This window comes from Micrasema longulum, unplaced genomic scaffold (assembly GCF_059751315.1).
Source record: "Micrasema longulum isolate JH-2025_06_02 unplaced genomic scaffold, ASM5975131v1 h1tg000673l, whole genome shotgun sequence".
In the NCBI taxonomy this organism is placed as follows: domain Eukaryota; kingdom Metazoa; phylum Arthropoda; class Insecta; order Trichoptera; family Brachycentridae; genus Micrasema; species Micrasema longulum.
The window spans coordinates 255,636-271,918 of record NW_028277869.1 but is presented as its reverse complement, the minus strand read 5'-3'; the positions used below and the strand labels follow the sequence as shown (position 1 = coordinate 271,918).

General features: G+C 32.6%; 1 protein-coding gene across 1 annotated transcript in view; it reads left to right on the top strand.

Annotated features, from left to right (window-relative positions):
* Positions 1–6,733: 6,733 nt before the first annotated feature.
* Positions 6,734–16,283, top strand: part of LOC148279770 (Kv channel-interacting protein 4-like) — a 131,525-nt gene continuing 121,975 nt past the window's right edge. The window contains exon 1 of the mRNA XM_088229432.1: positions 6,734–6,813. The gene's annotated coding sequence lies outside the window, so the exon portion shown is untranslated. The remainder of the gene's footprint in view (positions 6,814–16,283) is intronic.

Genomic DNA, 16,283 nt, shown 5'->3' with positions numbered 1-16,283 from the left:
GTTTTTCGCTCTCTGTTGCAACAAATTTAAATATGAACAACTCCCTAGGGAGAAAATCCAGTCAAATCTAGTCTGCAAGCATTTGGACCTACTCAAAATATCGTTGAATATTTATTTGTTTATTAATTACATGGCCTAAGCCAATTACAACAGTTACATGAAGAAACATGAATACAAGAAACTGAACAAAAAGAACATAAAACCATGTAGCAAAGACAAACAAGGGCAATACAATAATGGTATAAAATATATTTGTAAAAACGAAAGATATAAGACTTCGTGCTAAACCATGCCAATCCAACTTCATCCCACACTGTTTAGTCGCGAAGAGATCTACGAAAAGCCGGAAGATCTATCCCAAAGAATTCCAAGTCGTGTGATGAATTGACTAATCTACACATTCTGGACATTGGGGCAAATAACAAAAGTTGCTCTTAGAAGATTTAATTAATAGCAGATTTTGACTTCTGGTGACACGGTTGGGAACATGAAAAGAAATTGATTGCAACAGAGATGGGACATCACTTAAAGCATTAAGTGTTTTGGAAATGCATATAAGGTCCATCTCATTTCTACGTTTCTCCAATGAAGGCAGATTCAAAGATTGCTCTGTTTCAAAATAGAAATAATTACCAGATTGTTATCCGAGCAACCATGCCACTTTTCTTAGAAAACGGTGTTGTTGAGTTTGTCCAAACGTTTGTAGACCAAAGACTGGATTTCACCCCCTAGGGAGTCATTTAGATTACAACCAGGGGTGGGTTTCAGGGGGCTCGGAAGGGCTCGCGCGAGCCCCTTGTTAAATTAACAGTAATCAATATTCTCAGATCAAATCAGTACATAAATGCAATTTCAGTGGATAGTTTACATGTATTATGAAACATACAATTTGGCTGCCTTTTGAAATTCCTCGAGAAATATATTGATTAGGAGTGCGCAATTGAAGAAACCTATCCGTTTTTTGTCTATATAGTGTATCTACAAGGAAGAAAACAGTTTACGAAAACTGAAGAACACAAAAGTGAAATAACAACAATGCAATTCGGAGTACCCCAGGGATCAATATTAGGACCATTGTTTTATATAATATACATTAACGACATAATACACAGTGAGATAATGGGGAAAAAAACAATCTATGCGGACGACTTAGGATTTTTTTATGAAAACAAAAATGACATTGAAACGACTAAAACCATCAACAATAACGTGCAAAAACTATTAGACATAACATAATAATCGTGTTACATAATAAAGGCGTGGAAACTTAAAATGAAACGGCAGTTTAGGTGTACACATAGTTAAATAAGCTTTATTGTATGAAACTTGCAGATAAGCTTGATTTGTGTATACTGCAAGCCATTACGCGGTACTGGCTCTTCATTCTCAACCCCCGCACATTTTGATAGTAAATTTATTAAAACATTAAAAAATATCATTAATATTTCCATATCCGCACCCGGAAGTGGAAGGGGCTCTTCATTGGTACTTAAATGGGGGTGTTCCGTGGCCATTATTTAATGCACCGAAGCAAGACGAGCGGTCTTACGCTTCGCCTATGAAACACTAGGTACATGTTAGATCCAGGCAAGAGGAAGGAAATATTGCAGTGAGAAGCCACTACTGAACATGCATGGATGATTTTCAGGATTCAACAATATTTTGAGTGTGTCCCGATGTTTGCAGACAGGCTGGATTTCCTCTCTAGGGAGTTGTTAAAATCTAAATTTGTTGCAACAGAGAGGGAAAACATTTTAAAGAAGGGAATATGGAAGTCTAGGCATTTGCAGGGCTTACGACCTGTCATTGGCTGGTTTGAGTGTCCACTTACAGATAGGCGCCGTGGCGCAGTTGGTAAGACGGCCAACTGTGAAACTAGCGTCGCGGGTTCGATTCCCGCCAGTTGCGAGAAAAGAATCCAAGAAAGATTTTTTTCTCAATTGGTCTGGGTTTTGTGGTGTATTTTTCATTACCTCCTTCCATATCCCCTCTACCCCACCTGCTGACAAGCCTCTAAATAGAGGCTTAGCGAGTTATTATTTTAAAAAAATATGTATATATTTTTACACTTTATATACATATACAATTATACATATAAGGGCGGGTATATTGCCTAAAGGCAATTTCTTCCTACCTACCCAAATCGTTCAGTTTGAAAAAATTATAAGTACAGGGACATATTTTAACAGAATACAATTTTATATAACAATTTAAAACGAAAATTAACTAAAAAAATTACGCTTATAATTTTATATAAAAAATAAAAACTCGTATTCTTATTCTTGGAGGTGGATGTCAGTGCTATTCAGGCTCCTGACGTCACTGCGACCCGTGAAGATCTATTGTGACGCGTCCCCGTGAATAGCTTTCGCCCTCCAAGTTTAGGTCTACAAAGAGCCTGACATTGATATTGTGGAGAAATTAAAAAAAAAAAAATTCAAATAAAAAACTTTTTTAGCATAAATAAACAATTAACAATACATTCAATAAAGAAATGGGACACGTAAGGTTGAACTTGCCAAAAAAGAGTCTGGCCCTTGTGTTTGGCAAGTTTACAAAATAACATAAAAAGAAACAAAAAATGCAAAACAAAATAATAATAAAATAAATAAAAAATTAGCCAATTTTTGAATACAGGGCTAGAGATTAATATTTCCAAGACTAAATGTATGGTTATTCGGAAAAAGCCACACACTTTCCCAATGACTTTAAAACTTGGAGCGCAGTTTATTGAGCAAGTTCATCAATATAAATATTTAGGATGCTGGCTGAATGATAAATGGGATCACTCGCAAGAGATCACAGTCAGAATAGAGGTGGCGCGAGACTGCTTTTTCAGGATGCGTGGCCTTCTTTGCAGTAGAGACTTTAATTTAGACCTCCGAATGCGCATTGCTCGATGTTACGTCTTCTCGGTACTTTTTTACGGCGTCGAAACGCGGACACTTACCCAAAACACTTCAAAAAAGATCGAAGCCTTTGAAATGTGGCGCTACAGGAGGATATCAAAAATCTCCCGGGTGGATAGAGTCCGAAACGACGTTCTCCGACGGATGGAAAAAGATAAAGAGGTACTGAAGACTATAAAGAAAAGAAAACTCGAGTACTTTGGGCATGTGACGAGAGGCGAAAAATATAACATTTTGCAAGTCATTCTACAGGAAGGGATTGAAGGGAGACGCAGTGCAGGTAGAAGGCGCATCTCTCGGCTTGAGAACTTGCGCGACTGGTTCCATTGCAGCACTCAGTCCTTGTTCAGGGCAGCTGCCAATAAAGTAAGAATCGCAATGATGATTTCCAACCTCCGTCGGGGAGAGGAAGCATAAGAAGAAGAAGAAGAAACTATTTTTAAAAAATTGAGAAAATATAACACTAAAAAATATTAAATAAAAACACAGGCACATATTTATTTATTTATTTAAATCTTAAAGTAGGGCACACATATCATACATATTGTTATGTGTGTTCTAATAATAACATTACAAATATATTTAATTTATAAATTGTTTATCACATATGTCTTGACCATTATTTTAAATTTTGATGTGTTTTTTTCTTCATAAATATTTTTTTCCATTTCGTAATACTTTTTAATTGCTTGAAATAAAATGGAATTTTGTGACTTTGCCTTTTTCCTAAATGGAAGTCTAATTTTGTTCTTTTCTCTAGTATTGTGATCGTGTTCACGCTGGTTCCGATCAATTTTTTTCCAAAATTCTGTTTTTTTATTAGAGTTTATAATTTTATGAACAAATATCATTGTATTGTAAAATATTCTTTGTTTATATGTTAATAATTTCATTTCATTTACCATCGACTTTACCCTCGTACATCTCCATTTTCAAAATACAGTTAATGTTAATTATGTCAAGAAGCTTTTCTTTAATTTATCCTTAAATTTTCCGTAATTTATTTCTTGACGTAGATTTTGTGGTAAATTATTAAAAAAGCTTCCGTCCTATGTAAGCATAATGATTTTTGGCTGTGGTAGTTTTAGTTAAATGTTTTCAAACATGTTTTTTTTAGATTATTTTTTAAAAAAAGATCTTTACAAAAACGCGACATGTTTGGCCGTGATAATTGTGACGTCAAGATTCGTGGCGATGTTCTATTTCAATTTAAACGGTCACAAACAAAGTTAAAAATTTACCCGAATCGCGACGAAATAGCGGCGTGGACAATGCAATGGACCGGTTTCGCGGGAATTGAAAATTATTCACTTGAAAATATTTTCTTCTAATACTACTACCATCACGCTATTTCCCCGTAGGGGTAGGCAGAGAGAACGGACCGTCACACACGTCTATCCTGGCATACATTTCTTCATCATCTTCTGCCACGTTCACACATCTTGTCATACACGCCCGGTTCTGTCTGCTTTTGACATGACCAGACTTAAGATTTTGGTTTATCTGATCACGCCACGTCTTTCTCGGTCGTCCTCGTCTCACGTCGCCGTTCATTTTCGCCACATTTTCTTACTAACCAGTAGTTTTTCTTAGCTCGACGGTACATAAGAACTCCGATTATCCGAACTCCGACTGTCCGAATCAATTTCAGAAAAAATATATTATTACGGAAACGTACCAACTGCGATTTGCAAAATAATGATTTTGTGACTTTGACCGAGATATTCAGCAAGCAGTAACTTTAATTGTCAGTACGGTGCGTACATACTGTAGGTACTAATTAATGTACAGCACTTGTTACTACGCTTAACGCGTAAAAGGTTTGCCTTTTATATATATGTATATATATATTATTAATATACATGTTTCATAAATGGTACATGTTATTTATATTCTACACAAATCTAATTTTTATTTTATTATATTATATTATATTATATTATATTTTATTTTATTTTATTTTATTTTATTTTATTTTATTTTATTTTATTTTATTTTATTTTATTTTATTTTATTTTATTTTATTTTATTTTATTTTATTTTATTTTATTTTATTTTATTTTATTTTATTTTATTTTATTTTATTTTATTTTATTTTATTTTATTTTATTTTATTTTACAATACGCCCAAGGGGCATTTAGAAAAAATATACAGGTAAATACAAACATAGTGAGTAAAAATTTAAAAGATAAACAACGCTTTTGTATACACGTAGAAAACATAAAAAGCATACTGCCATGCAAAACAAAAAGTGAAACTTTACATAGTAAAAAAGAAAATAAAAAAATTAGATTGATATAAGAAAAGTAATTGAACTAAAAAGCAAACAAAAAAAAAAAAACATTTTCATATACTTATAAGTATAAAAAAACGGTATCAACAAATTATTGTTAAAAACAAATAATAAAAATTAGTTAACAGTAAGTATATATAAGATAATAACATAATATCTGGTACACAAAAATATTTGATACATCAATTTGAGAAAAAGATAATAATTAATAATAATACACATCAAAACCAGAGAAAGAATTGTATGAAAAAGAAAGTTTTATTACGACATTAATAATTAGTTTCAAACAGTGCATTTAATTTCCATATTCCCTTCTTTAAGGTATTTTCCGTCCCTGTTGTAATTTGTCAATCTTAATGACTCCCGAGGGGGTGAAATCCAGTCTTTTGTCTTCAAACATTTGGACGGACTCAAATATTGTGATAATTAATTAAAATCGACCGTTTTTTCGGAAAAGAATTTAATTATCTGAATTTTCGATTATCAGGCTGGGGTCGACTGATTCGGATATATGAAATTCTTTTATATTTATTTATTTACTTATTATTATTATTATTTTTTATTTTTTTATTTATTTATTTATTTGATTGTTTGTTTATTCATTTATTTATTTGTTTATTTATTTCTTTGTTTATTTATTTATTTCTTTGTTTATTTATTTTGTTTGTTTGTTTTTTTGTTTGTTTGTTTGTTTGTTTGTTTGTTTGTTTGTTTGTTTGTTTGTTTGTTTGTTTGTTTGTTTGTTTGTTTGTTTGTTTGTTTGTTTGTTTGTTTGTTTGTTTGTTTGTTTGTTTGTTTGTTTGTTTGTTTGTTTGTTTGTTTGTTTGTTTGTTTGTTTGTTTGTTTGTTTGTTTGTTTGTTTGTTTGTTTGTTTGTTTGTTTGTTTGTTTGTTTATTTATTTACTTATTTATTTATATATTTGCTTGTTTGTTTATTTATTTAATTATTAGTTTATTTTTTATTTATTTATTTATTTCTTAGTTTATATATTTATTAATTTCTTTGTTTATTTATTTATTTATTTGTTTATTTATTTGTTTGTTTATTTATTTATTTATTTGTTTGTTTGTTTATCTATTCATTTATTAACTTAATTATTTATTTATACGCCCAATGGGCATTTTTATGTACACATTTATACATAGACAATTATTATAAAAAAGGTAGAAAGATTAAATCGTATAAAGTAGACTCAGTGGGAGTGGAAGCGGAGAGAGGAGTTTATAATTGAATTTGATTCAGTGATCGTTTGAAAGAAGACAACTTGTTATCAAAGAAATCAAGACTGGTATGTTTGTTGGCAGACCTGAGAATTCTGGGCATAGGGGAATGAAAACCATAGTTAGTTCTATGGTTATCGGTATGAAAGAGTATGTTTTGTCTGAGGTTTCTAGTTGGGAAACTTAATTTTACTAAGCTGGACTATTATATATAATGGACTATTATTCATTTAAAATTGTAAAAAAAAGGTGTTATTTACATTTTAAAATGTTGTGATAACATAACATTTTATCATTTTTACAGGAGACGTCCCGCAGAGCCGTGAAAAATCAGACCCTTTCAACAAGAATTATTAATTTCGTAAAGCAGCGGTTTCAACATGAAAAACGTAAGTGCTTAATTCATTTTTTTTGTGCGCCCAGAGGGCTTTTATATTACAGGTGTTCTTTTCATTCTATCGCCGTTTTACAGTTTTTTGTATGAAAGTGGCATAGTATTTTTAGCACAACATATAATCGACCTTACTGCATCAGTAGCTCAATTCACAAATAACTATCGACGTGCTGATAAGCGACGTGATAACAATTTATCACCATGGTTGTTCATTGTATTCGCGATCGCAATGCAACATCCGGGAACTCGTTATATTAAATTTACGTTTCAAAGTATTTACGTTTCGCGACGTATAATCCTGCTGCGCAATCACATATTTGAATTTGACCGGTGTAAGTATGGAAAATATTCCAAAACTGCTATTTTTATTTATAATTTATCACGCTATATTGCATTTAGCCGGCAGTTAACAAGCCAAATGTCAAGAAAAGCAGTCGCCATACTAATTGTAATTTAATATTCACTTTTTTGTATTAGATTCTCCTTAATATTTTGCAAATGCAATATATTGTTTTATTTTGCATAGTAAACGCTGATTTTTCGGTAGTGAACTGGACTTGATTTACGAGGAAAACAAAAAAAAAACCGACACGAGCGTTGACTTAGAGATTACACAAGCGTTGACTCTTGACCGCCATAATTAAGCATGTTCATTATTGTTCATTGTTATTCATTGACACACGTCGATAGTTATTATTGTTCATTGACACACGTCGATAGTTATTTGTGATTCAGCTACAGGATTTATGTTTAATTTTTTTACACGTAGGTAAACACAACTGAATTTCTAACCCGCGTAACCCTATGGGAAAAAACGGGAACTAAATTTGAGCGAAGACACAAACCCGTCGGTGGAAAGCGGTTTAACGAAGATTATTAAAAGCTTTATAAATATATCAACAGATGTCATTAATTTAGTTTATTTAGAAAAATCAATAAATTCAGCTGTCAATTTCAAATACTTTGAAACAGATTTACATATTTCAATATTACTGTATCGCTTCGGCTTATCGTATACACAAATACACGGTACAGATAGAAAGTGACGTACCGTTTACAACTAGATACTACTTAAATCCGGGCAGACGAAGAACACAGTTATATGTGAGTAGCAGATGATCGAAGTAAGCTACATTTAGTTTACTGACGCGGAAATGTGAGTGATGATGGTGATATGATATATTTTGAAGAAGTTAAATGATAAAAAATAATTGCAACAATGTTTTGAGTATGTCAAAATGTTTACAGACATGCTGGATATCCTCTCCTGCGAGTCATTGAAATCTGAGGGAAAACATTTTTGAGAAGGGAATATGGAATCTCAAAAGCATTCTCAAAAAATTAACCATCTAAGTGACTCCCTAGGGAGGAAATCCAGCTTGTCTGCAAACATTTGGACATACCCAAAACATTGTTGGTTAAACTAACTAGTACAAGAAGAAGTATAAATATTGAAAAACTGTTTTTAGGCGTTGCCTAGTTGGTGAATTCGTTCAGCTAGATGAATCTCACCCACACGATAAAGGTTTTAGCTCTTTTACTTCATAAAAGTCAACAGATGGATAAGTTGAGTAATCGCCATGAACAATAAAGAACATGACAATATTCGAGTACGTCCAAATGTTTGTAGACAAAATACTGCATTTTACCCCTTCGGGAGTCATTAAGATTAACAAATTACAACAGGGATGGAGAATACTTTAAATAAGGGAATGTATCAATCAACAAATAGAAGAATTGAAGAAATTTGGATGTGTAAACATGAGCAAAATGGTGAATGTTACACAGTGTGTAAAGTGGCCACTCAAACCAGCCGATGGCAGGTCATAAGCCCTGTAAATGCCTAGACTTCCATATGCCCTTTACATAAATGATTTCCCTCTCTGTTCCATCAAAATATCTGATTACAATTATTTCACATTCATTTATACTCGTATTTTTAGATAAACCTATAATCAAGTTTGATATTTTAGTAATTGTATGTGATACAGGTTAAAATTAATACAAAGTCATTTGAGCAATGGGCATCATCCCTCCCTTCGGTAACTACACATGGGCATCAACCATCTTCCAGGAATTAGCTAGCAGCCAGTTAGCCACATGTGCGACAGGAATACCTAAAATCTACGAAAGCTACACTTTGGATATGATTTTAGTTTTTTTATATTTTTTATTTTTTACGGACATTGTCCATTTATACAATTCAGATGGATTGATATAATAATAAAATAGGATATAAGAACAGTTAAAAACACTTATTTGTTTATAAATTTGTATAAACCTCTTAATTTTTTTAATTACACTTCGACCGGTTTCGAGGTTACTACCTCATCGTCCGGAATTTAACTAACTTTTAATTACACGCGTTGCTATAATACAATATAATACAATGTTTCATACAATATTTTATTATATAAATATAATAAAATATTGTATGAAAGAGACAGAAAATTGAAAGAAAGAGAGAGAAAGAAGATAAAATAAATCAAAGACCAAACAATTACTTCGCGTTTCTTACGCCATTAACATTTAAAACAATTCTCATTTGTATATTTTTTTAAAAAGGATTCTGTGATAGAAAATATCCACTTCAAAGTGATTATAATCACCAATAAATCCCAATTCAAGCAAAAAAAATCGCTTAAATATACAGGGTGTTCTTTGAGCCTCGTCACATCCCAAACCACGATGATCAGTATGGGCAAGAAGACATATTAGCACATTTAAAAATATATTTAGACCAAATATTCATTAAAAATTGAAAAAGCAAATGGTTGCTTACTTCTGCAAGGGAGAAGTGAGGGGAGCGCGGTGCAGTATCAGACTCCCCCCCCCCCCCCTGTTACGTTTCTGTAGAAGTAAACAACCATTTCCTTTTTTTGATATGTTATATTTTACAAATTTTATTCGTTCTAAAAAAATATTTTAATGTGCCAATATGTCTTCTTGCTCATACTGATCATCGTGGTTTCGGATGTGACAGGGTTTAATGAACACCCTGTATATATTTTTTTGAAGAAAAAGAAATATTTGACGTTGAGGGCCATTTTCAACGAGTTGTAAATAACTCACTATTAGAAAATGAGAATCGAGTTGAGGTAGAGTGGGATTCGAACCACAGACTTTTGGTCCATGAGTCCGAGACACTAGCCACAGGACCACAACCCGATCACAGGCTGTTTTGACAATGATTGAAAGTCATATAAATATGATCTGTATATGACTTTTAACCATTGCCAAAACGATATACTTAACGATCGTCTTAATGTATCTACAGAGGTAGTACTGAGCGATTACAAGGCCGTCATTTGATATGTTCTCTCAGAAAGATAGTAAAACAGATGGAAAAAATATAATAATTAAATAATTTTTTACAGTGGTAACTTTCTAACGCCTAGATACTCTTACTTGTTAATAGGGCAGAACATAGTGACAATATTTTCACATCTAGGCGTTTGTTTTATTAAAGTGACAGTTTTGTCGGAATTTAATTCGACTTCTAAATTTACTTATTTCTCTCTCATTTTTTAAAAAGGCTTTTAAGAAAAAAAGTTCCAACCTCAAAACTAGTAAAAATATTAATAAATCATAATCAAAGGAAAAATTGCTCGGTGGAACAAAATTTTTGACACTTAATGCGTAGATAAACGTATCGAGAGGTTCTAGACCCGTCGGTATAAACCGATGTACTTACATAAAAATTTGATGGTGGGGGTATCGGTAGTATATCTTTGTAGTCGGTCGGGAGACTTTTATCTTGAACTATAACGTCCTACCAAAGCTATGTCATTTTAGAGCGTAGATATGTGTCTCAGCCTCACACAGTTCACGGATCTTGACATTTGTGCACCTATCATACATCTTTTTACCACATATTCGCCCGAGGGATCGCATTTCGACAACATTTAACCTACTTTCATCATCATTTTTCCAATTCCATTTTTCGCTCCCATACATTAGTGTCGGCACTAGAACTGCATTGCGAACTGCTAGTTTTGCCTCCTGCGATAAACATTTGTTTGCCAAAGTAGATTTCGGTGCACCGTTCACCCTGTTCCCGGCACTCTCCCTCCTTTCCATCCCCAGTAAACATACTTTCTAGATACACAAATTCTTCTACCTGATTCAGAATATCTCCGTTCATACTGATCTCACATTTAGTTATATTTTCATCCCTTTCAAAAACCATCACTTTGGATTTATCAACATTCATAAGCGAATCGCTTTTTTGCGTATGGATATCGTAGACTTTTGTTACCAAGAATTTTTTAAATGTAATTATTATACAATGAGGAATTCCAGCCCAACCCGGAATTAAATTTTAAAAATGTTTTCGTGTACACGTGAATATTTAAAAATTTTGGAGTAGGATGAAATATCTCAAAAAAGCTCGCAAAAATAAATAAAAAATGTAAAAAATAGTATTCATTTTAAAATCGTAAATAATGACGTCACTCCGTATATCTACGTGTAGTATTTCCGGTTTCCGCTTTAAGCCCCCGCAACGTTTTGACCATAGAAAAAAAGAGTATAATTTGTTTAATTTGACATTTCAACCAGAGATTATGTCAACTCTATAGGTTTTTATAAATCGAAACGTTCGTAAAAACAACCATTACATAGAAATGAGCAAATTACGATCAACTAAATGAAGTAATCAAAGCAATATTCCATAGATTCTTGTCAGGAAAGTAAGAACGCCAACCGTTTCATGACGTCACTACTGAAAAGTGACACACTGATTACAGTCATTTGGCGCGGTATTTGATAAATGTAACTTTAAAAAATCATATCTTTGTAAATAACGCACAAAATAAAATAAAAAAAATATTTTTGCTTAGTTAAATAGTACGCTTAATTTAAATTGTTCCTTTATCCTTTTTCTTTCCATCCCCTCTCCTCTTTTCATAGTAAAGTGTTAATTTTTTTATAAATATATTTATTTTTGTTAATCTTTGCTTTTAATTTTTGTATAAAATTGTAAGATTCAATATTTCCATGTAATTATAATTTTCTCAAACTGAACAGTTTGGGTAGGTAGGAAGAAATTGCCTTAAGGCAATATGCCCGCCCTTATATGTATATTTATTGTATATGTATATAAAGTGTCAAATAAATAAATACGCTAATGGAAAATAAATCAATATGAAAACAGTGGAATTCCCAATTGTGATATGATACATTATGTACAAGAAGATTAATAAATAAAAAGAATTGTTTCTGCGTCTCACGGATATAAATAAATACATAAATAAGCAGCGAATATTTGGTTTATGGGATTATATTGGTCGGAGTGTGAAGGGTCCAGAGGGATAGGAAAATAATAAATAAAGAATCAATATTTTCAGTACCCGACCTAAAATCAACACTTATTTTCGCTTCAGCGACTAGGAAAAATATCACATGTTTTCTTAAGGATTGGAAGCACCCACCCCTTACATGAAACTGTTTATAAATATTTGTGTATTTCTTCAGTTTTGCATATTCACTAATGATTTTTAGTTTTAATTTTTATTTTTTATTATTAATAAAACATGTAATACAAAAAGTACATATACTACTCTCAGGAGTTATTAAAGAATCTCATTTGGGACCGTGCATAATATCATACGAGTACATAGCAGGGGCGAACCGTGCATAGAAGCGATTATGCACAGCTTACCATTATATTTGACTAACCATAATAAAATGGAGTCAATGTTAAATATCTCAAGTCTACAAAAACATAGAAATAACAACAACAACAACAACAACAACAAACCATCACGCCGTTTTCCCGTAAGGGTGGGCAGAGAGGATAGAACGCCACAACACTCTATTTTTGCATACAGATCTCGCTTCCTCTACATTCATACATCTTCTCATGCACGCGCGCCGATTATTCCGACTTTTGACATGTCCATTTTTAAGTATGTGTTGGATTTGGTCATGCCATGTCTTCCTCGGTCTTCCTCTATTTCTGCATCCATCAACATTCGCATTGTAAATATTCTTAGCCGTTCTCTCGCTGTCCATTCGTTCTGCATGTCCAAACCGGCGCAGAGCTCCTTTCTTGATTTTGTCGATAATGCTTGTCTCAGCCTTACATAATGTACGGATCTCAACATTTGTGCATCTATCGTACATAGTTTTACCACACATTCGCCTGAGAGATCGCATTTCGACAGCACTCAGCTTACTTTCATCCCTGTTTTTCCAAGTCCATACTTCGCTCCCATACATCAGGGATGGGACCAGGACTCCGTTGTGAACTGCCAATTTTGCCTCTTGTGACAAGCAGGAATAACATTGACTCCATATTTGTCTTATGTCAAAAGTACCATCTCAATGAAAAATAGCCCTGTTTGAAATACTGTTTTCCAAATCAAGAATCTTTAAATAATGTGTGTAATCTGCAAGTTGAATCTAGGAGAAAAAACCCGCACTGGGGTTAATACATTCAAAATATAGTATACTTATTTGTATGAAAAAATAAGCTGGAATAATCGGCTAGTTTCTTGGCTCACCGCAGGCGCTGGGCGCGCTTTATTAAAATTTATGTTTATATTAGGATAAAAATACAAACTGTGGAAATTATTGAAAATAAATGGTTATTATTTATTTGTTTTTCTGTAAATAAAGGTACAATTAAACACTATTATGGTTAGTCAAATATAATGGTTATTTATTTATTTATTTTAAAGAAACAAACAGTTGACAATGACGTAATAACATTTTTTTTTAAAATACAGTTTAAAGACAGACCAGCAAAGTTTCTCAATAAAAATCAAACATATTATTAAATTGTGTTTCAACAAAAGGATGTGTTTATGTGTATTTGTATGAGAGTAAGTGTCGATGTGTGTTTATGTGCATTAGTGTGGAAGTAAGTGTTTAGGAGTGTGCATCATTAAATAGTAAGTGGGATCGTATCGCAGCCAGAAATAATAAGTCTTAATTTATTTTTTAATAAATTAAGGGGCATGTAAAATGTATTTATTTATTTATTTATTTATTCACGCTCTTTATCAAAATACAATTCCATATTCACTTTGCCCAGCTTACAAGGGTACATACCCCGTTCCAAGCTAGGCAATTACATTTTAATATATTATAATAGTTAACAAATTAACACAGAGCACAGACAAACAAAATATAAACTTATTCGGATACACATTTTGATTCATATACATACAGACATACACATATATACACACATGTATATATAAATATACCTTCCGTAACTTGACAACACTCCCGTCTTTCCACGATTCTGGCAAAGGGTTATGGACCTTTTTGCCTACGTTATAGTGTTGTCTCGATGCCAGAACAGTGTTGACCCCTTCACTTAGTATCAGATCCCTATTAGAGTATTTTGTATTATGGTTGTGGTTGACGCCTGGGTAAATGTCTCTCTTTATGTGTGTAACCACTACCGTTCTCAATATATACTGTTGAATAATATTCAGTACTCTGAATTCTTTGAAGAGCAAAATATATCAATAGATGAAAAAAAACATTATAGTTAGAGCAAGAACGATAGAGGAAAGAGTTTTGTGCATAGTTAGCGCTACAGACTGGCAGATGGAATAAATACTTATTTCTTGTCCCGCGAAAGGGGACATTGAGATTAATTTTAAAGAGAAGGTTGAAAAAGTCAACTTTATTATTTACTAATTTATGTAAATAGCATAATTCACATTTTTAATATTTTCTATGTTTGTTATGTATTGTGGGCTATTATGTGCACTATGACAAGAATTAAAATAATAATATATTAAAATAAAATCTTTCCATGTAATTTGTGACCGCCGAGCCGGTCATCCCTATCAGCCTATTCATCCCTGTCAAATGCAAAATCTCAATAAAGATTAACGACTTACTTTTAGGGGTGGGCAGGTCCATTGTGCATAATCGTGAGGTCAGGGCGATAACGCTGCCATTTCTCTGTTCAACCTCCCTTAAAAGCCTTTTCTATAAGCGAAATACCAAATTTATCTGCTCTTAGTTCAGTGAAAAAAGCGCCCTCAGAAAATGATTTAATCCGTGGATCCAGTTCCATGAGAAAAAAAAATTGACTAAATGTCAACAATGTTTGATTATGTCCAAATGCTTGCAGACTGGCTGGATTTCCTCCCTAGGGAGTTCTTCATATTTAAATTTATTTCAACAGAGGGGGAAAAATTTTTGAGATGGGAATATGGAAGTCTAGGCATTTACAGGGCTTATGACCTGTCATTGGCTGCAAGGAAAGGAAGGGAGGAAATCCAGCCAGTCTGCAAGCATTTGGACATAATCAAACATTGTCGAATTACTACCTGGTAAAAGAAGAAGTATAAAAATTGAAAAATTGTTTCCAGGCGTTGCCTAGTAGGTGATTTGGTTCAGCCGGATGAATCTCACCCACGCGATAAAGGTTTCAGCTCTTTTACTTCACAAAAGTCAACAGATGGAAGAGTTGAGGAAATGTGGATGTTCAAACATGGGCAGAATGGTGAATGTTACACAGTGTGTAAAGTGGCCACTTAAACCAGCCAATGACAGGTCATAAGCCCTGCAAATGCCTAGACTTCCATATTCCCATCTCAAAAAATTTTCCCTCTCTGTTGAAATAAATTTAAATATGACTAAATGTCATTCAATATTTGTGTCTAACCACTTACCAGCTTTTCCTTGTCTACTGGTTTCGAGACGTCTTAAAATGCAATTCTTGTCCTTCACGTTTGAAGAACATCAAGAAATTCTTATATTTTTTTAATATTAAAAAAAAAAAATATTTGTTTTTTTTTGTTTTCTTACAATAAACATAATAATAAAACAAAGTTTTAAAAAATAAAGCACAATTACATATCAACGAAATACATATTAATAGAAAAATAGTAAACAAAAATCCCACAAAGGCATGGCCTGTTCGTGGGTATACAAGAAAATGTTAATGAATTTTTGCTCCTATAATAAATAATGGACAGTTATAATATTTTTGTATATCATAAAAAAGAAAAAAGAAAATATTCTGTAAAAGATAATATGGTATTTTTTTTTATAGTAATTAAAAAAGGAAATAAAAATATTTTAAAAAACACAAAAATATTCCTTATTATTAAAGGGCAACAAAATAAATAAAAGAAAAAAAGATTACATATCTTTAACAATATTATGTATCTTTTTTGGGTGATACCGTGTATGTTGGATTTGATCCGACGTTTCGGCTACCATTGCAGGAGCCATCTTCAGGGAAAACTGTGTGTTTTATAAAGAAATGTATGTGTTTATGTACTAGTAATTTGTACCGTGTCACAGTCAGCAGTAGGCACATTTCTAGTTTTGTAGGAAAGAATAATTATGTTTATGTACTAGTAATTTGTACTGTGTCGCAGCCGGCAGTAGGCACATATCTATTCGTTTTTGTCATATGTAGTGCTGGGAACCATGTTGAATTTAAAGAAAACCAAACGGCAGTCTTGGGCATACGGTGTATAGAAAACC